Source organism: Heptranchias perlo, chromosome 20 (assembly GCF_035084215.1).
Source record: "Heptranchias perlo isolate sHepPer1 chromosome 20, sHepPer1.hap1, whole genome shotgun sequence".
NCBI lineage: Eukaryota > Metazoa > Chordata > Chondrichthyes > Hexanchiformes > Hexanchidae > Heptranchias > Heptranchias perlo.
In genome coordinates, this window is record NC_090344.1 from 6,131,806 (window position 1) to 6,157,483 (window position 25,678).

Sequence of the window (25,678 nt, forward strand, 5' to 3'; positions counted from 1 at the left end):
GAGTTAATGGTTGTAAGGGCGCAGATACTCCGGTGTAACGGTGCAGATGCACGGATTTAAGGGTGCAGATACTCCGGTGTAAGGGTGCAGATATTCTGGTGTAAGGGTGCAAATACTCGGATTTAAGGGTGCAGATACTCGGATGTAAGGATTTGTTGCCGCCACTGAAATGCGGCTTCGAACTGTTGTTAGTATCCGAGGCAGCGCTGCAGGATCCTTTCATGATCTCTCCCAAATCCAATGAAACCCATCGGAATGTGAATACAATTTTGCGTTTCCAATATAAAAGGGAGTGATATTTATTGTGGAAACAGTCTGGTGTCGCTCACTGCAGAAATATCCATGTCAGAGTGAAGCGGCTCTCCTGCAACCTTCGGACCTTGTCTGTCCAGAAGAATTCAGATTTCCGCGAAGCCAATCACAGGTTAAATGGTGGAAGATCGGCCGCACTCAGCTGGCCATCGAAACCGGGCATTTTGTTTTGCAGCCAAAACAAACATCAGAAACCAGGAAATACGAGACCATGAATATTAAAGTAAGAATTACCCTATCGTCCCTGGGTGGGCTCAAACCACCAACCTTTCGGTTAACAGCCGAACGCGCTAACCGATTGCGCCACAGAGACCACATACGCACTTAGAATTGAGCCACTGATTCAACGAGCTAAAAATTCAGGTTGCATCGATCAATTTCACCTCTCTCGACGATCAGTTCACTTTTCCAAAATAAAGGGTGTGAAGCTTGCACGAGTGAAAATCTGTGCTCTATTATTTCTGAACATTAAACTCACCTTGCCATTAAACACCTGTGTGTTGGAAGGCTCAGTCCCCTCGTGGTCGAGAGGATTGATTTCTCGAGCTGTGATTCGCCATTCTCTATTCCAGTAATATTCAGGTTTGCTGAAAATGAGATGAGATGAAATGAGCAGGTCAAACGAGCAGGTCTGTGAAACTGCATGGATTTTACAAAGTTGTCCCTTGCACTTACAGTGAAGCGGACGGCAGTTTTCACTTTTAAACTGGTAACTATGATGTTAAGAAAAAAATGTGGCCGAGAAATACTCGATTTCAGCGCGGTGACACTGGGTCAGAGTAAAGTTCAGTTAATGTGATTGCCGAGTGGCGAGAGGGTGGAAAGGCGAACAAAACTAATTCAAAGAAAGTGCAGGTCATTGAGGTGCCTTTAAATTCCTGATTGTTTGCACTGAACTTCCTCCCAAAGTGTTTGAGATTCACGTGGAGCGATTTCGGGACTTATTTTCCCTCTTCTCAAAAGTTTCATCTGGAGATCAAGATCAAATGTCAAGGGCAGAATGAGGCGCCTTCCTGAAATTTGGGAACTAGGGAAGCAGACTTTAGAACGAGGTTCTGTTTATTGAGAAAAAGCAGATAAAACATTCATTCCGGAACGATCCAGAATCCTATCAGCTCTAAAAGTAACGGTTACCCGTGATTTGAACCTTCTGGTGACGCAATGGTAATGTGGATAGAAGCAGGAAGTGGAAAAGTGAAAATTGATGGATTAAGTGAGTGGTCAAAACTGCGACAAAATCGAGTTCAATGTTGGGGAGAGCGAAGTCATCCACTTTAAATCTAAGAAAGGTAAATCAGAGTATTTTCTAAATGGTGAGAAACTAGGAAATGTGGAGGAGCAGAGAGATTTCGGGGTCCATGTACAGGAACCGCTACCAACTGGCGTACAGGTACAAAAATTAATTACAATGCTGAATGGACTGTTAGTACGGCCGGTTAGCTCATTTGCTTAAAGTGAGCTGTAACGCCACGATCACGGATTTGATTCTTGTAATTTACTTAATTTATTTCTGGTTTTTGTAACTTTTAAAATCGAAGCTTTGCAAATAAAATCCACGGACAAATTCACGGAGAAAGTTCTTGAATAACATCCATTGTAACTTTGCCCCTGGGCCGGAGAAATAAATCTTTCTTCTTTGGCCTTTTTCATAATTGATTATATGGCGCAATGGATAGCGTTTTAGACTTCTCCTTGGTTTGTTTGAGAAAACCTTTAAAGATTGTGGGTTTGAATCCTACCAGAGTTGGATTTTCGTTTCGGGTTGTGTGTTTCGGGCGCTGGGAAATGAAACTTTGCAGCAAAACCGCAACAGGGTCATTAATGTCCGTCACGGATGTGAAACCGCCCCCGACACTTCATCTTACACAAGTGGCTCCAGTGACGCTCGAATTAATGATTGGATTGACGAAACACTCTCAAGAAGGAGACTCGACATCTGCTCTAACCGAAAGTCAATCTGCTGGTCTTCCTGCTCTGTCAGACTGCATGTTCCTTCAGACAGGTTTCTAACTGGACACATGCATCCTGCTGCCGTGCGAATATTGGTGCTTGAGGGGTAGAATTCTTGCTTGCAGTAATTCTATTCCTGTAAAACTAGCTCCTGAAGTGTAGGATGGAAAGTATCCTGGCTGAGCGGTCAAAGGCACTGGTTTAAAGCTCCAGTAAAATCCCACGATTTGGAGATGGATCAAAATCATAGTTTGCGTCTCCAAAACCGCAGCCTCCCTCCTGTAAACAAGTAATACTAAACATCCCATCTGCTATTGCAAACAGCGTGGTCCGGAGGAATCACATGGCAATACAAATAAGTAGATGCATTTTGGAACACACCAATTGTACCTTCAACTCCGGTCGAAATGTTCACAGGTGAAAGGTTTGTTTAATCGACCTGAGACTCGAGTTAACATCCCGGCATTTTCCGACCTCATATATTGATCGATTGTGCCTTTAGAGCCCAGTCACTCTGATCACCTGTCCCACTCTGCTGGAAAGAATCTTAAGGTGAGATGTCCTTATCTGTGGAAACGTGTCCTATCACCGTGATGAAACTAATATCTGCACTTTCACTTTCAGCTTCTTTCACGTCCTCTGCTCTGACGCACTACATTCGGGTTTTCTGTGAACAGGTCAAAATGAACTTTGCCAAAAATTCTGTCAGTGGTTAAATTTGAACCCAGAAACACCCCAGACATTGGATCCACGCACCTTTGACCACCATCTCACGCTTCCAAAAAACATAGCCACCGTTTAAAGGTCTGTTTAATGCTCAAATAAATGAATTGGAGCTAATTGACCACATTTACCCCGTGCTGGGGTTGTTCCCCTTGAAGCAGAGAAGGTTCAGAGGAGATTTGATAGAAATGTTCAAAGTCATGAAGGGTTTAGATAATGTAAATAGAGAGAAGCTGTTTTCATTGGCGGAAGGGTCGAGAACCAGAAGAAACAGATTTGAGGTGATTGGCAAAAGAACCAAAGGCAACATGAGGAAAAACATTTTTACGCAGCGAATACTTAAAATCTGGAATGCGCTGCCTGAAAGGGTGGTGGAAGCAGATTCAATCGTGGCTTTTAAAAAGGAATTTGATAAATACTTGAAGGGGAAAAAATAACGGGCCACGGGGAAAGGGCCAAACTGAGTTGCTGTTGCAAAAGGCCGGCACGGATTCGATAGATCGAATGGCCTCCTTCTGTACTGTGTCCATTCTATGATTCTACAATAATTATTATTTTACAAAGAGTGAACTGCCCAACCGAAAAATACTGTCCCTCTCGAAAGCAGAGAGACACTTTACCGCCGTGTAAAATGCGATGACCCCGACGTGCTTCGAACACGCATCCTTCTGATCTGGAGTTAGACGCGCTACCGTTACGCCACGAGGCTCACACCGAAAGGTTGCATCCGAATCCAGAAGAGGGAGATCAGTGCCGACCGCTGCAGGGACTCACAGAGACGGAAGCAGCAACAGCAACAGCGCAGGAGCCCCGCTCTCTCATCCAGCCGCTGCCCGGTCCCGGCCTGAGCCCTGTCTGGGAGCCGCCTGCCGCTCTCTCTTTTACTGAACGGGACTGACCCAGTATCAGCTCACACACAGAGTCAGGAATCCCACTCCTGGCAGATTCACTTCTTTAAACCTTCTTTAGATTCAGTTAATTATGATTGAATTCAATCCTGATCTGCCCTCCCCTCTGTCAGTTCAGGACTTTATTTAAACCGATACTTGGATTTCTGTTTTACAGGGTGCCGGCTGTTTAAGCATTTCCCTGTCCCACTACTCCCATTAATAACACTTTTTGCTGCTAACATGTGCTTAATACAAAGTGCCCAGGAATGAGGAAATTTCGCCTGAGGACTGGGGAACTGACTCGGATTCGGCTCAACCCTCAAATACACAAAGTTATTGTCACTGCTGCTGCACAGGATTAAAGGAAGGGACGGATCCAGAAGCTGTTTAAAATTATTACTGGCAAATCAGGGTAAAAGGCAAAAGATACAGTCTGCTTCTCTGTCTGTCTATCTGCCTGTCTACCTGTATATCCGTCTGAATGCGTCTCTGCCTTATTCTCAGGCTTTTTGATTGCTGGCTGCAGGCCTCCCTCCTCCACTGAATTACCAAGTACCGGACCGTGTGTCGGAATGAATGACTTTGACTGACTGACTGTCTGCCTTTTTATGGACCCGCATGGCCACATTTCTGAGTTCCTGCCTTCGCTTTGTGTCTCGGGCCTGTTTCTGTATCTCAGGATGAAAATACACACACAACATTCACACACCAACTTTGACCACTGAACGCATCTTTACTCTGCTGCAGTGTGTACCAACTACAAGATGCACTGCACCAACTCGCCAAGGCTTCTTCAACAGCATCTACCACCTGGAATGACAAGGACTGCAGGCTCATGTGAACACCACCATATGCACATTCCGCTCCAAGTCACACACTATCCCGACTTGGAAATGTATCGTCATTCCTTCATCGTCGCTGGGTTAAATCCTAGAACTCCCAACCTAACAGCACTGTGGGAGAACATTCACCACACGGGCTGCAGCGGTTCAAGGAGGCGGCTCACCACAACCGTCTCCAGGGCAATTCGGGATGGGCAATAAATGCTGGTCTCGCCAGCGACGCCTAAATCCCATGAATTAACATCTTAGTTCCTTAGTTAGTTCCTTCAGGTTTTTTCCATTGTACCTTGTGAAATTTTGATCATTGAGATGTTTGTGAGGGAAAGCGTAAGAGGATTGCCGGCGTTTCGTGTGGGACAGAAGTGATGTTGTCTAACGGAGAAGCGACACAGTGCTATGAACTGAGCAAAGGTTTCTCTAGTTCAGCGGTCGACACGTTCGCCTCACACGCGAAAAGTCCCCGGTTAGAACCCAGGCGGAAACGTTATTTGGGAAGTTATCCTGATGACCCTCCATGGCTGAGCTTCACCTGTGAAAATGTTTGTTCCTGTTAAATTTAACAACGGCTCTATCACAGTCCTGGTGTCATAAACACTGAACATTTTTAACCAGACTCTTAAAATACTTTCCGGGAAATGAGAACGGATGAAAGTTCGTAACATGCAAAGAACAAAGTTTCGCTGTCACTCGTTAACCATGCTAATATTTCCACCGGTCGGCAGCAGAAACTTATCGGTTCATTAATGAAGATTACAGTTATTCATCTTTCACAGAGAATCATCGGTTTCGTGTATTCAATTCGGAATGTTCATAATTGTTTTGTGAAAATTATTTCCTTGATCGAGAATCGAACCCGCAGCACGAAAACGAAACCATTACATCGTAAACTCAAGCTGCCAGCCAGCAAATTAAGTAACGCAAAGATTTCGGGAGATGAATCCCTGAATCTCTCTGCTCCTCCATACTCCCGAACTTCTCTCCATTTAGAAAATACTCTGATCTATCTTAGTTTCTCAGTGGATTATATCACACTTCCCCACATTGAACTCCATCTGTCACAGTTTTGCCCTCTCAGTTAATCATCAATGGCCCTTTGCTACTTTCTGCTCCCATCTACACTATTTACTGCGCCAACTATCTTGCTGATATAAGGGTGAAAACTGCCCTCCGCTTCACTGTAAGTGCAAAGAGGCAACTTTGTCGATGCCGTGTAGTGTTACAGAACGGCAGGTTGGACCTGCTCGTTTCATCTCATCTCATTTTCTGGTAACGGGAATATTACTGAAATAGAACCTGGTCAAATAACAGTTCAAAAAACCAGTTCTCTCTACCACTGGGGACTGAGCCTTCAAACGTACAGGTATTTATGAGTCTAATGCTCAGAAATAATACAGCACAAATCTTCACTCGTGCAAGCTGCACACCCTTTATTTTAGAAAAGTATACTGATGGTGGACAGCTGCTGTATTGGTCGCTGCAACCTCAAGCTTTAGCGCGGTGAATTAATGGTTTAGTACAAAGCACATAGTGTCTCTGTGGTGTAATCGGTCAGTGCGTTCGGCTTTTAATTGAAAGGTTGGTGGTTTAAGCCCGACCAGGATAACTTTTACCTCGGGATTTATTGCCTCACAGCGTCAGGTTTTCAATGCATGTTTTGTCTGCAAGAAAATGCACGGTAAAAATTGCCAGCGGAGCACGGCTGATATTCCAGCATTGACCCGACGGTCCGATAGCAGGCACATACCAAAAATTTAAAAATCCGAGATTGGCTACACGGAACTCAGAATTCTTCTTCACAGACAAGGTCCGAAGGGAGGACTCAATGGTTGCCGGAGAGATGGTTCACTCAGATATGGATATTTGTGCAATGAGCGAGACCAGACTGCTACCGTGTTTCCACAATGAATGTCACTCCTTTATTTTGGAAAAGCAACATAGTTTGTACATTCCGACCGGTTTCAGTTGATTTGTGAGCGATCATTAAAGGCCCCTGCAGCGCTGTCTCGGCGAAAAACAGTTCTAAGCCGCATTTCAGACGGACAACAAAGCCATCAGTTTCCCGCTGTTCCCCAGCTCCCAAATTGAGAGAGGCTGCGAGAGCAGGATTTATGGAGATCCGGAGGGAGTGAAACTTTATTTGGGCTTCAGTGGGAAATCCAATGAAAGTGAATAAGAGCTCCAGGATTTGAACCAGTGAAACTCCCTGAGCGGGAATCAGATCCAAAAAGCAACTGGCAACAGAGCCGTGCAGCCAATGTAAAATTTCGCTGCAACGCAGCAGATCAGCCATCCTTCCGGAACACTGTGCCCATCCAATCTCGCTTTTTTGTACAATGTACGATATACAGCGATATCAGATTCAACACTAATTATTTCAAGTGAACAATATTTTCCGCTGTTCACCAATTCGTTTTGAATGTACGACTTGCATTATAATGATGAGTTTGCAGAATGAATTGCTCTGAAGCTACATAGATGTGGAGACATTGGCTAAGAACTCATCAGCTGGGTTGTAACTTTACTTTTCCTACCGTCTCAGCCTGCTGATGTTGCAGGTTACATCAGCCTTCGCCATTCAAGGGAGTCTGAGAATTCTATCAGGGGACAAAGCAGAGAGACAAGAGACAGAGTCAGGGACGGATACAGAGATGCAAGTAAATAAACAAAGAATATAAATGCCAGGTTCTGCAAACTAGCAGAATTTAAGATGCTGATTGGGAGATATTCCTTCTCGTGTCTTGAAATCTTGAAAGTGAACATTGGGCGGCCGCCACGGTGGAATGTCTCTCCTGCTTTGAAAAAGGTAAATGGGGTCAATCAGATCCAGTTTATTCATTTGTACATTGAACAGATCGTTAAACCGTAACTCACCGAGTAAAATTCAAACCTGTGCAAGAAAGCCCCAGTGGGGTATGAGACTCACGCTTCAAACACTGGGCCATCGCAGCTGTACACAGCAGTTCTTGCACAGCTGTCGGTCAGACTGCGGGGGGTTATCACAGGGCCTCCGTCAGACTGCATATGCTTGCAAACAGGATTCCAAATGGACACATGCAACAAATGGCCATACGAGGATTGGTGGTATTGGCGTTGAATTCTTGCCTGCTTATCGTGCGACCCGATTTTGATACCTGGCCAATGCAGGATCGTTTTACATTCTGCACCAATGAGGAACACGGGAACAGGAGTCGGCCATTTCGCCCATTGAGTCTGTTCCGCTATTCATTCCATAAAAAGCAGGACAAATCGAATCCGGCCAATTGCCGCACCATCAGTCTGCTCTCAATCATCAGCAAAGTGATGGAAGGTGTCGTCGACAGTGCTATCAAGCGGCACGAACTCACCAATAAGCTATTAATCGATGCTCAGTTTGGGTTCCACCAGGACAAACAGGCTCCAGATCTCATGACAGCCTTGGTCCTACCATGGACAAAAGAGCTGAATTCCAGAGGTGAGGTGAAAGTGACTGCCTTGACAGCAGGGCAGCATTTGACCGAGTGTGACATCAAGAAGCCCGAGTAAATTTGAAGTCAATGGGAATCAGGGAGAAAACTCTCCAGTGGCTGGAGTCATACCGAGCACAAAGGAAGATGGTAGAGTTTGTTGGAGGCCAATCATCTCAGCCCCAGGACATTGCTGCAGGAGTTCCTCAGGGCAGTGTCCTTGGCCCAACCATCTTCAGCTGCTTCATCAATGACCTTCCCTCCATCATAACGTCAGAAATGGGGATGTTCGCTGATGATTGCACAGTGTTCAGTTCCTTTCGCAACCCCTCAGAAAATGAAGCAGTCCGAGCCTGTATGCAGCAAGACCTGGACAACATCCAGGCTTGGGCTCATAAGTGGGAAGTAATATTCGCGACAGACAAGTGCCAGTCAAGTGACTTTCTAACAACCTCGCCTTGACTTTCAACGAGATTACCATGGCAGAATCACTCAAATCAACATCCTGGGGGTGACAACGGATCAGCAACTTAACTGGACCAAACACATAAATACTCTGGCGACAAGAACAGGTCAGCGGCTGGTTATTCTGTGGCGAGTGAATCACCTCTTCATTCTCCAAAGCCTTTCCACCATCGACAAGGCAGAAGTCAGGAGTGTGATGGAATAATCTCCACTTGCCTGGATGGGTACAGCTCCAACAACACTCAAGAAGCTCGACACCATCCAGGACAAATCAGCCCGCTTGATTGGCACCCCATCCTCCACACTAAACATTCACTCCCTTCACCACCGGTGCACAGTGGCTACAGTGTGTACCATCCACAGGGTGCACTGCAGCAACTCGCCAAGGCCTCTTCGACAGCACCTCCCAAACCCGCGACCTCTACCACCTAGAAGGAAAAGAGCAGCAGGCGCATGGGAACAAAACCACCTGCACGTTCCTCTGCAATTCACACCCCGTCCCGCCTTGGAAATATATCGCCGTTCCCTCGTCGTCACTGGGTAAAAATCCTGGAGCTCCCAACCTAACAGCACTGTGGGAGAACCTTCACCACACGGACTTCAGCGGTTGAAGATGACGGCTCACGACCACCTTCTCAACGGCAGTTCGGGATGCACAATAAATGCTGGCCTTGCCAGCGATGCCCACATCCCATGAATATTTAAAAAATGGCTGACCTGTGACCTAACTCCCGATAACCGCCTCAGTCCCATATCTCTTAGTACCTTCGGTTAACAAAAACCTATCAATCTCAGATTTAAAATTAACAATTGAGCTAGCTTCAACTGCCGTTTGCTGAACCGTGTTCCAAACTTCTACCAACCTTTGCGTGCAGAAGTGTTTCCTAACTTTACTCCTGAAAGTCCTGGCTCTAATTTTTAGGCGATGTTCCCTAATCCTAGACTCCCCAACCAGCGGAAATAGTTTATCTCCATCTACCCCTTCAGTTCCCCTTAATATCTTGAAACTTCGATCAAATCACCCCTTACTCTTCTGAACTTCAGGGAATGCAACATCGGACGAGGAATAGGCCATTCAGTCCCTCGTTCCTGCTCTGCCATTTGATAAGATCATGGCTGATCTGTGATCTAACTCCATATACCTGCCTTTGGCCCATATCCCTTAATACCTTTGGTTACCAAAAAAAACCTGTCTATCTCAGATTTAAATTTAGCAATTGAGCTAGTATTACTTGCCGTTTGCGGAAGAGAGTTCCAAAGTTCTACCACCCTTTGTGTATAGAAATGTTTTCGAATCTCTCTCCTGAAAGGTCTGGCGTTAATTTTTAGACTGAGCCATCGACTCCGAGAATCCCCAATCAGTGGAAATAGTTTCTCTCTATCCACCCTATCTATTCCCCTTATAAACTTCGATCAGATCACCCCTTAACCTTCGAAACTCGAGAGAATGCAACCCCAATTTGTGTAATCTCTCCTCGGAACTTAACACTTGAAGTCCGGGTATCATTCTAGTAAACCTACGCTGCACTCCCTCCAAGGCCAAAATGTCCTTCCGAAGGTGCGGTGCCCAGAACTGCACACAATACTCCAGGTATAACCAGACTTTTGTATAGCTGCAGCATAACTTCTGCCCCCTTGTACTCTAGTCCTCTCGATATGAATGCCAGCATTCCATTAGCCTTATTGGTTATTTTCTGCTTCTGTTCATGACACTTCAATGATCTATGTACCTGAACCCTTAAGTCCCTTGGACATCCACTGTTTTTAACTTTTTACCATTTAGAAAGTACCCTGTTCTATCCTGCCTTGATCCAAAGTGGATGACCTCACATTTGTCTGCATTGAATTCCATTTGCCACAGTTTTGCCTATTCACTTAATCGATCAACATCGCTTTGTAATTTTATGTTTTCATCTACACTGCTTACAATGCCACCAATGTTTGTGTCATCGGCAAACTTAGATATGAGACTTTCTATGCCTTCACCTAAGTCGTCAATAAATATTGTGAATAATTGAGGCCCCAAGACAGATCCCTGCTGGACTCCACTATTCACATCCTGCCACTGTGAGTACCTACCCATTATCCCTACTCTCTGTCGCCTTTCGCTCAGCCAACTTCCTAACCAAGTCCGTACTTTTCCTTCGATTCCATGGGCTTCTATCTTAGCTAACAGTCTTTTATGAGGGACCTTATCAAATGCCTTCTGGAAGTCCATATAAATAACATCCATTGACAGTCCCTTGTCCACTACTTTAGTCACCTCTTCAAAAAATTCAATCAGGTTTGTCAGGCACGACCTATCTTTCACAAATCCATGCTGGCTCTCTCTGATTAAATGTAAATTCTCGAGGTGTTCAGTCACCCTATCCTTAATTATAGACTCCAGCATTTTCCCCACAACAACCCGAGTTTGTGTAATCTCTCCTCATAATTTAGCGCTTGGAATCCAGATACCATTCTGGTAAATCTATGCTTCACTCCCTCCAAGGCCAATATATCGCTCCGAAGGTGCTCAGAACTGATCACAGTCCTCCAGGTTTGGTCCAAACAGGAACTTTGTAGAGCTGAAGCATGACTTCTAACCCCTTGTATTCTAACCCTCCAGATATAAAGGCCAACATTCCATTTGACTTTTTCCTGTACCTGTCCATGACAGTTTAATGATGTATGTACATAGACCCCAAAGTCCCTTTGGACCTCAAGAGTTTCGAGCAATTCACCATTTATAAAGTATTCTGATGTAACATTTTTCGGTCCAAAGTGGATGGCCTCACACTTGCCAACATTGAAATCCATTTGCCACAGTTTTACTCATTCATTGAATCTAGTAATATCTCTCTGTGATCTCATTCTTCCATCCACACTGCTTTCAATTCTGTCATCGGCAAACTTGGACATGTGATTCTCGATCCCGCAATCGAATATCAATCAGACCGCTCAAACTCGGGTAAATTCACATTCAGCTTCAATCTCCACATCATCTTGAGACATTTTATTAACTCCGCGTGTGCTGCGCCTTGGAAACTTCCACACTCCGTCCTCTGGAGTTCAAATCTCAGAACTGCAAAGATGTCAAAATCTAATCGGTGACTTCTCACTCAGAAACAGTGATATAAAAGGGCTCGTCCGGGATTTGAACCCGGGACCTCTCGCATATTCACGTAGTTGAAACACCCGAAGCGAGAATCATACCCCTAGACCAACGGGCCGCTTGACAGACCGCCAGTCTAACATTTCACCACCGTCTTCAGCCGATTGGCCATCCTTTCAAACCGCTTCTGTCGATCCAACCTCGTTTTCTATTCCGATGTGCAGCAATATCAAGTTTTACACTAACTATTTCCAGTCACCAATATTATTCTCTCTTTACTAAATTCGTTTCCAATGAACGACTTGTTTTATCAAATAAGACTTTTCAGAATTAGTTAATCTGAAGCTACATTGTCATCTGTCTCGGCATCGTCATAGAATATAAGTTACCATCAGTGCACTTCACTTACAACGCTGTTTTCTTTCACTGTGAGGGCGAAGAGACATAAATGTGGAGACATTAGCTCCGAATTTATCAGCTGGGTTGCACCATTAATTTTCCTACCGTCTCGGTCTTTTTTTTCTTTACCTTTCCCTGATGGTGTTGCAGGTGAGATCAGCCTTTACCGTTCCAGGATGCCTGAGAAGTCCATCAGGGGACAACAGAGAGACAAGAGACAGGGAGAGATAGAGAGATTCATGTAAATAAAGTCGAGTATAAATGGGTGGTTCTGCAAAGTAGCAGAATTTTAGTTGCAGATTGGGCAAGATTCTTTCTTGTGTATTTGAATGTTGCAAGAGTACATTGGGCACCCAATTAAAAGCGCCGGCCACGCTCGAGTATCTCTCATGCTCTGAGAGAGATAAATGAAGTGAATTAGATCCAGTTCATTCATTTGAGCATTGAACTGATCTTTAAACAATAATTCAGCGAGCAGAAATCAAACCTGCGAAGGAAAACTCCATTTGATCTTGAATTTAACGCTTCAACCACTCGGCGATCGCAGCGTCACATGGCAGTACTTACATGGCTGCAGATGCTACTTCAAACTGCCAGTTGCTTCAAACGATGCCCGATAGACCGGCGATGTCTTGTAGCTTTCCAAGCAGCTTCATTTGATTCGGTGGGTCAAGTTTGGGAAATTGAATGAATTTCACTGGCAGCTTGTGGTAGTATATTACCTCATTTTCATTACCGGTAATGAACCACTGCAGCCACTGCAGAATTCGGTGCCACCCACAGCCGATCGGCCATCCTTTCAGACCTCTTCTATCCATCCAATCACGTTTTCTATTCCGATGGAGAGAAATGTCGAGTTGCACACTAACTATTTCCTCCGTTCTCTTTCGCAAACATATCACTGAACCAAACTTCACAAGTCACTCAGGAAAAATAATTCAGTTGAAAATCATCAGCTTACGAAGGACCTGCGAGGACAGACTGACCAAACCTGCGTTCAGTCGTGAAGCTTGTGGGTGTGTTGTGATCCTAAGGGACAGAGACAGGCCTGCGACACAGAGCGAAAGCAGGAACTCAGAAATGTGGCCATAAATGGGCAGACAGTCAGTCACAGTCATTGATTCTGACACACGGCCCGGTAGTTGTTCAGTCAGTCGGGGAGCGAGGCCTGCAGCCAGCAAACAAAAAGCCTGGCCTGAGAATAAGGCAGAGACCCAATCAGACAGATAAACAGACAGACAGATAGACAGGCAGACATCTGACTCAACATCAAAACGCAGCGTGATCGAATCACGTTGCGGTGATATCATTTTCACAGCAGCTCAGAGTCCTGCCCACAGGTTTTAGAGCGGGGCAGTGTTTTATGGATGGGCTGTTCATTGTTAGTAAAATAATATTGATGGGAATTTAATTTGTTGCATTAAAGTGCTCTTTGTTTGTTAATTTTGATCTACATCCTCGACAGTATATACATAAACAAGTAACAATGTTTAAGGGATGTGGTTTATTCAATATTCGTTGTAAATACCTGTCAGCTGGTGTAAAAATAAACACAAACTACCCGACACGCGGGTAAGCCCATAAAGCTAAGATGTATACATGGCCGGTTAGCTCAGTTGATTAGAGCGTGGTGCTAATAACGCCAAGGTCGCGGGTTCGATCCCCGTACGGGCCATAAGGTTCCTATTGCAATATTTTGGTAACTTTTAAAAGTTTGGCAGACTTGAGAAACAAGCGAATCCACACAAAATGTCATGAGGTAATTTTTTTGGAGTAACATCCATTAATATGTTTTCTGATCTATCTTTTTGAGGTCCAAAGTGGACGGCCTCAAACTTGCTTACGTTGAAATCCATTTGCCGCAGTTTTGCCCATTCACTTCATCTTGTGAAATCTCGCTGCAATCTCATTCTTCCATCCACACTGCTTACAATTCTGTCTATCTTTGTGTCATCGGCAAACTTGGAGATGTGGTTCTCGATCCCGTCATCTAATATCAATGAGACCGCCGAAATTGGGGGAAATTCACATTCAGCTTCAATCTCCACATCATCTTGAGACATTTTATTTACTCCGTGTGTGTTGCGCCTTGGAAACTTCTGCACTTTGTCCTCTGGAGCTCAAATATAATTCAATTCGAACAACTGCAAAGATGTCAGAATCCAATTGGTGACTTTTCACGAAAGAGCAGTGAGATAACAAGGCTCGTCCGGGATTTGAACCCGGGACCTCTCGCATATTCCATTAGAAAAACCCCCAAAGCGAGAATCATACCCCTAGACCAACGAGCCGCTTGCTAGAAAGCCCTGCAGCCGGTCTAAAATTTCACCATAGTCTTCAGCTGATCGGCTATCCTTTCCAACCGCTTCTGTCCACCCAATCTCGTTTTCTATTCCTATTTGCAGCAATATCAAGTTGTACACTACCTTATTCCAGTCACCAATATTAGCCTCTCATTACTAAATTCGTTTACAATGTACGACTTGTTTCTTCAAATAATACTTTTCAGAATTAGTTAATCTGAAGCTGCATTGGCATCTGTCTCGGCATCGTCAGAGTATACAAGCTACGATAAGTATATTTTACTCACATTGCTGTTTTCTTTCACTGTGAGGGCGAAGAGACAAAAATGTGGAGACATTAGCTACGAATTTATCAGCTGGGTTGCACCTTTACTTTTCCGACCGTCTCAATCTTTTTTTTCCTTTACCTTTCCCTGCTGGTGTTGCACGTTCGATCAGTCTTTACCGTTCCAGGAAGCCTGAGAAGTCCATCAGGGGACAACATCGAGACAAGAGACAAGGAGAGATCGTGAGATTCATGCAAATAAAGTCGCTTATAAATGGGTGGTTCTGCAAAGTAGCAGAATTTTAGTTGCAGATTGGGCAAGATTCTTTATTGTGTATTTCAATTTTGCAAGAGTACATTGGGCACCCAATTAAAAGCGCCGGCCACGTTCGAGTATCTCTCATGCTCTGAGAGAGATAAATGAAGTGAGTTAGATCCAGTTCATTCATTTGAGCATTGAACGGATCTTTAAACAATAATTCAGCGAGCAGAAATCAAACCTGCGAAGGAAAACTCCATTTGATCTTGAATTTAACGCTTCAACCACTCGGCGATCGCAGCGGCACGTGGCAGTACTTACATGGCTGTAGATGCCACTTTAAACTGCCAGTTGCTTCAAACGATGCCCGATAGACCGGCGTTGTCTTGTAGCTTTCCCAGGAGCTTCATTTGATTCGGTGGGTCAAGTTTGGGAAATGGAATGATTTTCAGCGGCAGCTTGTGGTAGTTTCTTACCTCATTTTCATTACCGGTAATGAACCACTGCAGCCACTGCAGAATTCGGTGCCACCCACAGCCGATCGGCCATCCTTTCAGACCTCTTCTATCCATCCAATCACGTTTTCTATTCCGATGTAGAGAAATGTCGAGTTGCACACTAACTATTTCCTCCGTTCTCTTTCGCAAACATATCACTGAACAAAGCTTCACAAGTCACTCAGGAAAAATAATTCAGTTCAAAATCATTAGCTTCCGAAGGACCTGCGAGGACAGACTGACCAAACCTGCATTCAGTCGTGAAGCTTGTGGGTGTGTTGTGATCCGAAGGGACAGAGACAGGCCTGCGACACGGAGCGATTTGGAACTCAGAAATGTGGCCATAAATGGGCAGACAGTCAGTCACAGTCATTGATTCTGACACACGGCCCGGTAGTTGTTCAGTCAGTCGGGGAGCGAGGCCTGCAGCCAGCAAACAAAAAACCTGGCCTGAGAATAAGGCAGAGACCCAATCAGACGGATAGACAGACAGACATGTGACTCAACGTCAAAACGCAGCGTGTTCGAATCACGTTGCGGTGATATCATTTTCACAGTTGCTCAGGGTCCTGGCCACAGGCTTTTTTGCGGGGCAGTGTTTTATGGATGGGCTGTTCATTGTTCGTAAAATAATATTGATCGGAATTTAATTTGTTACATTAAATTGCTCTTTGTTTGTTAATTTTGATCTACATCCTCGACAGTATATACAGAAACAAGTAACAATGTTTAAGGGATGTGATTTATTCAATATTCGTTGTAAAACCCTGTCAGATGGTGTAAAAATAAACACAAACTACCCAACACGCGGGTAAGCCCATAAAGCTAAGCTGTATACATGGCCGGTTAGCTCAGTTGGTTAGAGCGTGGTGCTAATAACGCCAAGGTCGCGGGTTCGATCCCCGTACGGGCTATAAGGTTCCTGTTGCAATAATTTGGTAACTTTTAAAAGTTTGCCAGACTTGAGAAACAAGCGAATCCACACAAAATGTCATGTGGTCAATTTTTTGGAGTAACATCCATTAATATGTTTTCTCATCTATCTTTTTGAGGTCCAAAGTGGACGGCCTCAAACTTGCTTACGTTGAAATCCATTTGCCGCAGTTTTGCCCATTCACTTAATCTAGTGATATCTCTCTGTAATCTCATTCTTCCATCCACACTGCTTATAATTCTGTCTATCTTTGTGTCATCGGCAAACTTGGATATGTGGTTCTCGATCCCGTCATCTAATATCAATGAGACCGCCTAAATTGGGGTAAATTCACATTCAGCTTCAATCTCCACATCATCTTGAGACATTTTATTTACTCCGTGTGTGTTGCGCCTTGGAAACTTCTGCACTTTGTCCTCTGGAGCTCAAATATAATTCAATTCGAACAACTGCAAAGATGTCAGAATCCAATTGGTGACTTTTCACTAAAAAGCAGTGAGATAACAGGTCTCGACCGGGATTTGAACCCGGGAACTCTCGCATATTCCATTAGAAAAACACCCAAAGCGAGAATCATACCCCTAGACCAACGAGCCGCTTGCTAAAAAGCCCTGCAGCTGGTCTAAAATTTCACCATAGTCTTCAGCTGATCGGCTATCCTTTCCAACCGCTTCTGTCCACCCAATCTCGTTTTCTATTCCTATTTGCAGCAATATCAAGTTGTACACTACCTTATTCCAGTCACCAATATTAGCCTCTCATTACTAAATTCGTTTACAATGTACGACTTGTTTCTTCAAATAATACTTTTCAGAATTAGTTAATCTGAAGCTGCATTGGCATCTGTCTCGGCATCGTCAGAGTATACAAGCTACGATAAGTATATTTTACTCACATTGCTGTTTTCTTTCACTGTGAGGGCGAAGAGACAAAAATGTGGAGACATTAGCTACGAATTTATCAGCTGGGTTGCACCTTTACTTTTCCGACCGTCTCAATCTTTTTTTTCCTTTACCTTTCCCTGCTGGTGTTGCACGTTCGATCAGTCTTTACCGTTCCAGGAAGCCTGAGAAGTCCATCAGGGGACAACATCGAGACAAGAGACAAGGAGAGATCGTGAGATTCATGCAAATAAAGTCGCTTATAAATGGGTGGTTCTGCAAAGTAGCAGAATTTTAGTTGCAGATTGGGCAAGATTCTTTCTTGTGTATTTCAATTTTGCAAGAGTACATTGGGCACCCAATTAAAAGCGCCGGCCACGTTCGAGTATCTCTCATGCTCTGAAAGAGATAAATGAAGTGAGTTAGATCCAGTTCATTCATTTGAGCATTGAACGGATCTTTAAACAATAATTCAGCGAGCAGAAATCAAACCTGCGAAGGAAAACTCCATTTGATCTTGAATTTAACGCTTCAACCACTCGGCGATCGCAGCGGCACGTGGCAGTACTTACATGGCTGTAGATGCCACTTTAAACTGCCAGTTGCTTCAAACGATGCCCGATAGACCGGCGTTGTCTTGTAGCTTTCCCAGGAGCTTCATTTGATTCGGTGGGTCAAGTTTGGGAAATGGAATGATTTTCAGCGGCAGCTTGTGGTAGTTTCTTACCTCATTTTCATTACCGGTAATGAACCACTGCAGCCACTGCAGAATTCGGTGCCACCCACAGCCGATCGGCCATCCTTTCAGACCTCTTCTATCCATCCAATCACGTTTTCTATTCCGATGTAGAGAAATGTCGAGTTGCACACTAACTATTTCCTCCGTTCTCTTTCGCAAACATATCACTGAACAAAGCTTCACAAGTCACTCAGGAAAAATAATTCAGTTCAAAATCATTAGCTTCCGAAGGACCTGCGAGGACAGACTGACCAAACCTGCATTCAGTCGTGAAGCTTGTGGGTGTGTTGTGATCCGAAGGGACAGAGACAGGCCTGCGACACAGAGCGATTTGGAACTCAGAAATGTGGCCATAAATGGGCAGACAGTCAGTCACAGTCATTGATTCTGACACACGGCCCGGTAGTTGTTCAGTCAGTCGGGGAGCGAGGCCTGCAGCCAGCAAACAAAAAACCTGGCCTGAGAATAAGGCAGAGACCCAATCAGACGGATAGACAGACAGACATGTGACTCAACGTCAAAACGCAGCGTGTTCGAATCACGTTGCGGTGATATCATTTTCACAGTAGCTCAGGGTCCTGGCCACAGGCTTTTTTGCGGGGCAGTGTTTTATGGATGGGCTGTTCATTGTTCGTAAAATAATATTGATCGGAATTTAATTTGTTACATTAAATTGCTCTTTGTTTGTTAATTTTGATCTACATCCTCGACAGTATATACAGAAACACGTAACAATGTTTAAGGGATGTGATTTATTCAATATTCGTTGTAAAACCCTGTCAGATGGTGTAAAAATAAACACAAACTACCCAACACGCGGGTAAGCCCATAAAGCTAAGCTGTATACATGGCCGGTTAGCTCAGTTGGTTAGAGCGTGGTGCTAATAACGCCAAGGTCGCGGGTTCGATCCCCGTACGGGCTATAAGGTTCCTGTTGCAATAATTTGGTAACTTTTAAAAGTTTGCCAGACTTGAGAAACAAGCGAATCCACACAAAATGTCATGTGGTCAATTTTTTGGAGTAACATCCATTAATATGTTTTCTCATCTATCTTTTTGAGGTCCAAAGTGGACGGCCTCAAACTTGCTTACGTTGAAATCCATTTGCCGCAGTTTTGCCCATTCACTTAATCTAGTGATATCTCTCTGTAATCTCATTCTTCCATCCACACTGCTTACAATTCTGTCTATCTTTGTGTCATCGGCAAACTTGGATATGTGGTTCTCGATCCCGTCATCTAATATCAATGAGACCGCCTAAATTGGGGTAAATTCACATTCAGCTTCAATCTCCACATCATCTTGAGACATTTTATTTACTCCGTGTGTGTTGCGCCTTGGAAACTTCTGCACTTTGTCCTCTGGAGCTCAAATATAATTCAATTCGAACAACTGCAAAGATGTCAGAATCCAATTGGTGACTTTTCACTAAAAAGCAGTGAGATAACAGGTCTCGACCGGGATTTGAACCCGGGAACTCTCGCAAATTCCATTAGAAAAACACCCAAAGCGAGAATCATACCCCTAGACCAACGAGCCGCTTGCTAAAAAGCCCTGCAGCTGGTCTAAAATTTCACCATAGTCTTCAGCTGATCGGCTATCCTTTCCAACCGCTTCTGTCCACCCAATCTCGTTTTCTATTCCTATTTGCAGCAATATCAAGTTGTACACTACCTTATTCCAGTCACCAATATTAGCCTCTCATTACTAAATTCGTTTACAATGTACGACTTGTTTCTTCAAATAATACTTTTCAGAATTAGTTAATCTGAAGCTGCATTGGCATCTGTCTCGGCATCGTCAGAGTATACAAGCTACGATAAGTATATTTTACTCACATTGCTGTTTTCTTTCACTGTGAGGGCGAAGAGACAAAAATGTGGAGACATTAGCTACGAATTTATCAGCTGGGTTGCACCTTTACTTTTCCGACCGTCTCAATCTTTTTTTTCCTTTACCTTTCCCTGCTGGTGTTGCACGTTCGATCAGTCTTTACCGTTCCAGGAAGCCTGAGAAGTCCATCAGGGGACAACATCGAGACAAGAGACAAGGAGAGATCGTGAGATTCATGCAAATAAAGTCGCTTATAAATGGGTGGTTCTGCAAAGTAGCAGAATTTTAGTTGCAGATTGGGCAAGATTCTTTCTTGTGTATTTCAATTTTGCAAGAGTACATTGGGCACCCAATTAAAAGCGCCGGCCACGTTCGAGTATCTCTCATGCTCTGAGAGAGATAAATGAAGTGAGTTAGATCCAGTTCATTCATTTGAGCATTGAACGGATCTTTAAACAATAATTCAGCGAGCAGAAATCAAACCTGCGAAGGAAAACTCCATTTGATCTTGAATTTAACGCTTCAACCACTCGGCGATCGCAGCGGCACGTGGCAGTACTTACATGGCTGTAGATGCCACTTTAAAATGCCAGTTGCTTCAAACGATGCCCGATAGACCGGCGTTGTCTTGTAGCTTTCCCAGGAGCTTCATTTGATTCGGTGGGTCAAGTTTGGGAAATGGAATGATTTTCAGCGGCAGCTTGTGGTAGTTTCTTACCTCATTTTCATTACCGGTAATGAACCACTGCAGCCACTGCAGAATTCGGTGCCACCCACAGCCGATCGGCCATCCTTTCAGACCTCTTCTATCCATCCAATCACGTTTTCTATTCCGATGTAGAGAAATGTCGAGTTGCACACTAACTATTTCCTCCGTTCTCTTTCGCAAACATATCACTGAACAAAGCTTCACAAGTCACTCAGGAAAAATAATTCAGTTCAAAATCATTAGCTTCCGAAGGACCTGCGAGGACAGACTGACCAAACCTGCATTCAGTCGTGAAGCTTGTGGGTGTGTTGTGATCCGAAGGGACAGAGACAGGCCTGCGACACAGAGCGATTTGGAACTCAGAAATGTGGCCATAAATGGGCAGACAGTCAGTCACAGTCATTGATTCTGACACACGGCCCGGTAGTTGTTCAGTCAGTCGGGGAGCGAGGCCTGCAGCCAGCAAACAAAAAACCTGGCCTGAGAATAAGGCAGAGACCCAATCAGACGGATAGACAGACAGACATGTGACTCAACGTCAAAACGCAGCGTGTTCGAATCACGTTGCGGTGATATCATTTTCACAGTAGCTCAGGGTCCTGGCCACAGGCTTTTTTGCGGGGCAGTGTTTTATGGATGGGCTGTTCATTGTTCGTAAAATAATATTGATCGGAATTTAATTTGTTACATTAAATTGCTCTTTGTTTGTTAATTTTGATCTACATCCTCGACAGTATATACAGAAACAAGTAACAATGTTTAAGGGATGTGATATATTCAATATTCGTTGTAAAACCCTGTCAGATGGTGTAAAAATAAACACAAACTACCCAACACGCGGGTAAGCCCATAAAGCTAAGCTGTATACATGGCCGGTTAGCTCAGTTGGTTAGAGCGTGGTGCTAATAACGCCAAGGTCGCGGGTTCGATCCCCGTACGGGCTATAAGGTTCCAATTGCAATATTTTGGTAACTTTTAAAAGTTTGGCAGACTTGAGAAACAAGCGAATCCACACAAAATGTCATGAGGTCAATTTTTTGGAGTAACATCCATTAATATGTTTTCTGATCTATCTTTTTGAGGTCCAAAGTGGACGGCCTCAAACTTGCTTACGTTGAAATCCATTTGCCGCAGTTTTGCCCATTCACTTAATCTAGTAATATCTCTCTGTAATCTCATTCTTCCATCCACACTGCTTATAATTCTGTCTATCTTTGTGTCATCGGCAAACTTGGATATGTGGTTCTCGATCCCGTCATCTAATATCAATGAGACCGCCTAAATTGGGGTAAATTCACATTCAGCTTCAATCTCCACATCATCTTGAGACATTTTATTTACTCCGTGTGTGTTGCGCCTTGGAAACTTCTGCACTTTGTCCTCTGGAGCTCAAATATAATTCAATTCGAACAACTGCAAAGATGTCAGAATCCAATTGGTGACTTTTCACTAAAAAGCAGTGAGATAACAGGGCTCGTCCGGGATTTGAACCCGGGACCTCTCGCATATTCCATTAGAAAAACGCCCAAAGCGAGAATCATACCCCTAGACCAACGAGCCGCTTGCTAGAAAGCCCTGCAGCCGGTCTAAAATTTCACCATAGTCTTCAGCCGATCGGCTATCCTTTCCAACCGCTTCTGTCCACCCAATCTCGTTTTCTATTCCAAAATACAGCAATATCAAGTTGTACACGACCTATTTCCAGTCACCAATATTAGCCTCTCTTTACTAAATTCGTTTACAATGTACGACTTGTTTTTTCAAATAATACTTTTCAGAATTAGTTAATCTGAAGCTCCGTTGGCATCTGTCTCGGCATCGTCAGAGTGTACAAGCTATCATAAGTATATTTTACTCAGATTGCTGTTTTCTTTCACTGTGAGGGCGAAGAGACAAAAATGTGGAGACATTAGCTACGAATTTATCAGCTGGGTTGCACCTTTACTTTTCCGACCGTCTCAGTCTTTTTTTCCTTTACCTTTCCCTGCTGGTGTTGCAGGTTAGATCAGCCTTTACCGTTCCAGGAAGCCTGAGAAGTCCATCAGGGGACAACATAGAGACAAGAGACAAGGAGAGATAGAGAGATTCATGTAAATAAAGTCGCTTATAAATGGGTGGTTCTGCAAAGTAGCAGAATTTTAGTTGCAGATTGGGCAAGATTCTTTCTTGTGTATTTGAATTTTGCAAGAGTACATTGGGCACCCAATTAAAAGCGCCGGCCACGCTCGAGTATCTCTCATGCTCTGAGGGAGATAAATGAAGTGAGTTAGATCCAGTTCATTCATTTGAGCATTGAACGGATCTTTAAACAATAATTCAGCGAGCAGAAATCAAACCTGCGAAGGAAAACTCCATTTGATCTTGAATTTAACGCTTCAACCACTCGGCGATCGCAGCGGCACATGGCAGTACTTGCATGCATGGCTGTAGATGCTACTTTAAACTGCCAGTTGCTTCAAACGATGCCCGATAGACCGGCGTTGTCTTGTAGCTTTCCCAGCAGCTTCATTTGATTCGGTGGGTCAAGTTTGGGAAATTGAATGATTTTCACCGGCAGCTTGTGGTAGTATATTACCTCATTTTCATTACCGGTAATGAACGACTGCAGCCACTGCAGAATTCGGTGCCACCCACAGCCGATCGGCCATCCTTTCAGACCTCTTCTATCCATCCAATCACGTTTTCTATTCCGATGTAGAGAAATGTCGAGTTGCACACTAACTATTTCCTCCGTTCTCTTTCGCAAACATATCACTGAACCAAACTTCACAAGTCACTCAGGAAAAATAATTCAGTTCAAAATCATTAGCTTCCGAAGGACCTGCGAGGACAGACTGTCCAAACCTGCGTTCAATCGTGAAGCTTGTGGGTGTGTTGTGATCCTAAGGGACAGAGACAGGCCTGCGACACAGAGCGAAGGCAGGAACTCAGAAATGTGGCCATAAATGGGCAGACAGTCAGTCACAGTCATTGATGCTGACACACGGCCCGGTAGTTGTTCAGTCAGTCGGGGAGCGAGGCCTGCAGCCAGCAAACAAAAAGCCTGGCCTGAGAATAAGGCCGAGACCCAATCAGACGGATAAACAGACAGACAGATAGACAGACAGACATCTGACTCAACGTCAAAACGCAGCGTGATCGAATCACGTTGCGGTGATATCATTTTCACAGCAGCTCAGGGTCCTGCCCACAGGTTTTCTTGCGGGGCAGTGTTTTATGGATGGGCTGTTGATTGTTAGTAAAATAATATTGATCGGAATTTAATTTGTTACATTAAAGTGCTCTTTGTTTGTTAATTTTGATCTACATCCTCGACAGTATATACAGAAACAAGTAACAATGTTTAAGGGATGTGGTTGATTCAATATTCGTTGTAAAACCCTGTCAGCTGGTGTAAAAATAAACACAAACTACCCAACACGCGGGTAAGCCCATAAAGCTAAGATGTCTACATGGCCGGTTAGCTCAGTTGGTTAGAGCGTGGTGCTAATAACGCCAAGATCGCGGGTTCGATCCCCGTACGGGCCATAAGGTTCCAATTGCAATATTTTGGTAACTTTTAAAAGTTTGGCAGACTTGAGAAACAAGCGAATCCACACAAAATGTCATGAGGTCAATTTTTTGGAGTAACATCCATTAATATGTTTTCTGATCTATCTTTTTGAGGTCCAAAGTGGACGGCCTCAAACTTGCTTACGTTGAAATCCATTTGCCGCAGTTTTGCCCATTCACTTAATCTAGTAATATCTCTCTGTAATCTCATTCTTCCATCCACACTGCTTATAATTCTGTCTATCTTTGTGTCATCGGCAAACTTGGATATGTGGTTCTCGATCCCGTCATCTAATATCAATGAGACCGCCTAAATTGGGGTAAATTCACATTCAGCTTCAATCTCCACATCATCTTGAGACATTTTATTTACTCCGTGTGTGTTGCGCCTTGGAAACTTCTGCACTTTGTCCTCTGGAGCTCAAATATAATTCAATTCGAACAACTGCAAAGATGTCAGAATCCAATTGGTGACTTTTCACTAAAAAGCAGTGAGATAACAGGGCTCGTCCGGGATTTGAACCCGGGACCTCTCGCATATTCCATTAGAAAAACGCCCAAAGCGAGAATCATACCCCTAGACCAACGAGCCGCTTGCTAGAAAGCCCTGCAGCCGGTCTAAAATTTCACCATAGTCTTCAGCCGATCGGCTATCCTTTCCAACCGCTTCTGTCCACCCAATCTCGTTTTCTATTCCAAAATACAGCAATATCAAGTTGTACACGACCTATTTCCAGTCACCAATATTAGCCTCTCTTTACTAAATTCGTTTACAATGTACGACTTGTTTTTTCAAATAATACTTTTCAGAATTAGTTAATCTGAAGCTCCGTTGGCATCTGTCTCGGCATCGTCAGAGTGTACAAGCTATCATAAGTATATTTTACTCAGATTGCTGTTTTCTTTCACTGTGAGGGCGAAGAGACAAAAATGTGGAGACATTAGCTACGAATTTATCAGCTGGGTTGCACCTTTACTTTTCCGACCGTCTCAGTCTTTTTTTCCTTTACCTTTCCCTGCTGGTGTTGCAGGTTAGATCAGCCTTTACCGTTCCAGGAAGCCTGAGAAGTCCATCAGGGGACAACATAGAGACAAGAGACAAGGAGAGACAGAGAGATTCATGTAAATAAAGTCGCTTATAAATGGGTGGTTCTGCAAAGTAGCAGAATTTTAGTTGCAGATTGGGCAAGATTCTTTCTTGTGTATTTGAATTTTGCAAGAGTACATTGGGCACCCAATTAAAAGCGCCGGCCACGCTCGAGTATCTCTCATGCTCTGAGGGAGATAAATGAAGTGAGTTAGATCCAGTTCATTCATTTGAGCATTGAACGGATCTTTAAACAATAATTCAGCGAGCAGAAATCAAACCTGCGAAGGAAAACTCCATTTGATCTTGAATTTAACGCTTCAACCACTCGGCGATCGCAGCGGCACATGGCAGTACTTGCATGCATGGCTGTAGATGCTACTTTAAACTGCCAGTTGCTTCAAACGATGCCCGATAGACCGGCGTTGTCTTGTAGCTTTCCCAGCAGCTTCATTTGATTCGGTGGGTCAAGTTTGGGAAATTGAATGATTTTCACCGGCA

General features: G+C 44.0%; 10 non-coding genes across 10 annotated transcripts; 5 read left to right on the forward strand and 5 right to left on the reverse strand.

Annotated features, from left to right (window-relative positions):
- Nucleotides 1-551: 551 nt before the first annotated feature.
- trnan-guu (transfer RNA asparagine (anticodon GUU)) lies at nt 552-625 on the reverse strand. Its single transcript has one exon. It is a non-coding gene; the product is annotated as a tRNA-Asn (tRNA).
- An 11,121-nt stretch (nt 626-11,746) lies between these two features.
- Nucleotides 11,747-11,837, reverse strand: trnap-cgg (transfer RNA proline (anticodon CGG)). The gene is given in 2 exon segments: nt 11,747-11,782; nt 11,802-11,837. It is a non-coding gene; the product is annotated as a tRNA-Pro (tRNA).
- A 1,882-nt stretch (nt 11,838-13,719) lies between these two features.
- trnai-aau (transfer RNA isoleucine (anticodon AAU)) lies at nt 13,720-13,793 on the forward strand. Its single transcript has one exon. It is a non-coding gene; the product is annotated as a tRNA-Ile (tRNA).
- Nucleotides 13,794-14,319: 526 nt separating this feature from the next.
- On the reverse strand, nt 14,320-14,409 carry trnap-ugg (transfer RNA proline (anticodon UGG)). Its single transcript is given in 2 exon segments — nt 14,320-14,355; nt 14,374-14,409. It is a non-coding gene; the product is annotated as a tRNA-Pro (tRNA).
- A 1,873-nt stretch (nt 14,410-16,282) lies between these two features.
- trnai-aau (transfer RNA isoleucine (anticodon AAU)) lies at nt 16,283-16,356 on the forward strand. The gene has a single exon. It is a non-coding gene; the product is annotated as a tRNA-Ile (tRNA).
- A 2,489-nt stretch (nt 16,357-18,845) lies between these two features.
- trnai-aau (transfer RNA isoleucine (anticodon AAU)) lies at nt 18,846-18,919 on the forward strand. The gene has a single exon. It is a non-coding gene; the product is annotated as a tRNA-Ile (tRNA).
- Nucleotides 18,920-21,408: 2,489 nt separating this feature from the next.
- trnai-aau (transfer RNA isoleucine (anticodon AAU)) lies at nt 21,409-21,482 on the forward strand. The gene has a single exon. It is a non-coding gene; the product is annotated as a tRNA-Ile (tRNA).
- Nucleotides 21,483-22,008: 526 nt separating this feature from the next.
- trnap-ugg (transfer RNA proline (anticodon UGG)) lies at nt 22,009-22,098 on the reverse strand. Its single transcript is given in 2 exon segments — nt 22,009-22,044; nt 22,063-22,098. It is a non-coding gene; the product is annotated as a tRNA-Pro (tRNA).
- Nucleotides 22,099-23,992: 1,894 nt separating this feature from the next.
- Nucleotides 23,993-24,066, forward strand: trnai-aau (transfer RNA isoleucine (anticodon AAU)). The gene has a single exon. It is a non-coding gene; the product is annotated as a tRNA-Ile (tRNA).
- Nucleotides 24,067-24,592: 526 nt separating this feature from the next.
- Nucleotides 24,593-24,682, reverse strand: trnap-ugg (transfer RNA proline (anticodon UGG)). Its single transcript is given in 2 exon segments — nt 24,593-24,628; nt 24,647-24,682. It is a non-coding gene; the product is annotated as a tRNA-Pro (tRNA).
- Nucleotides 24,683-25,678: the final 996 nt, after the last annotated feature.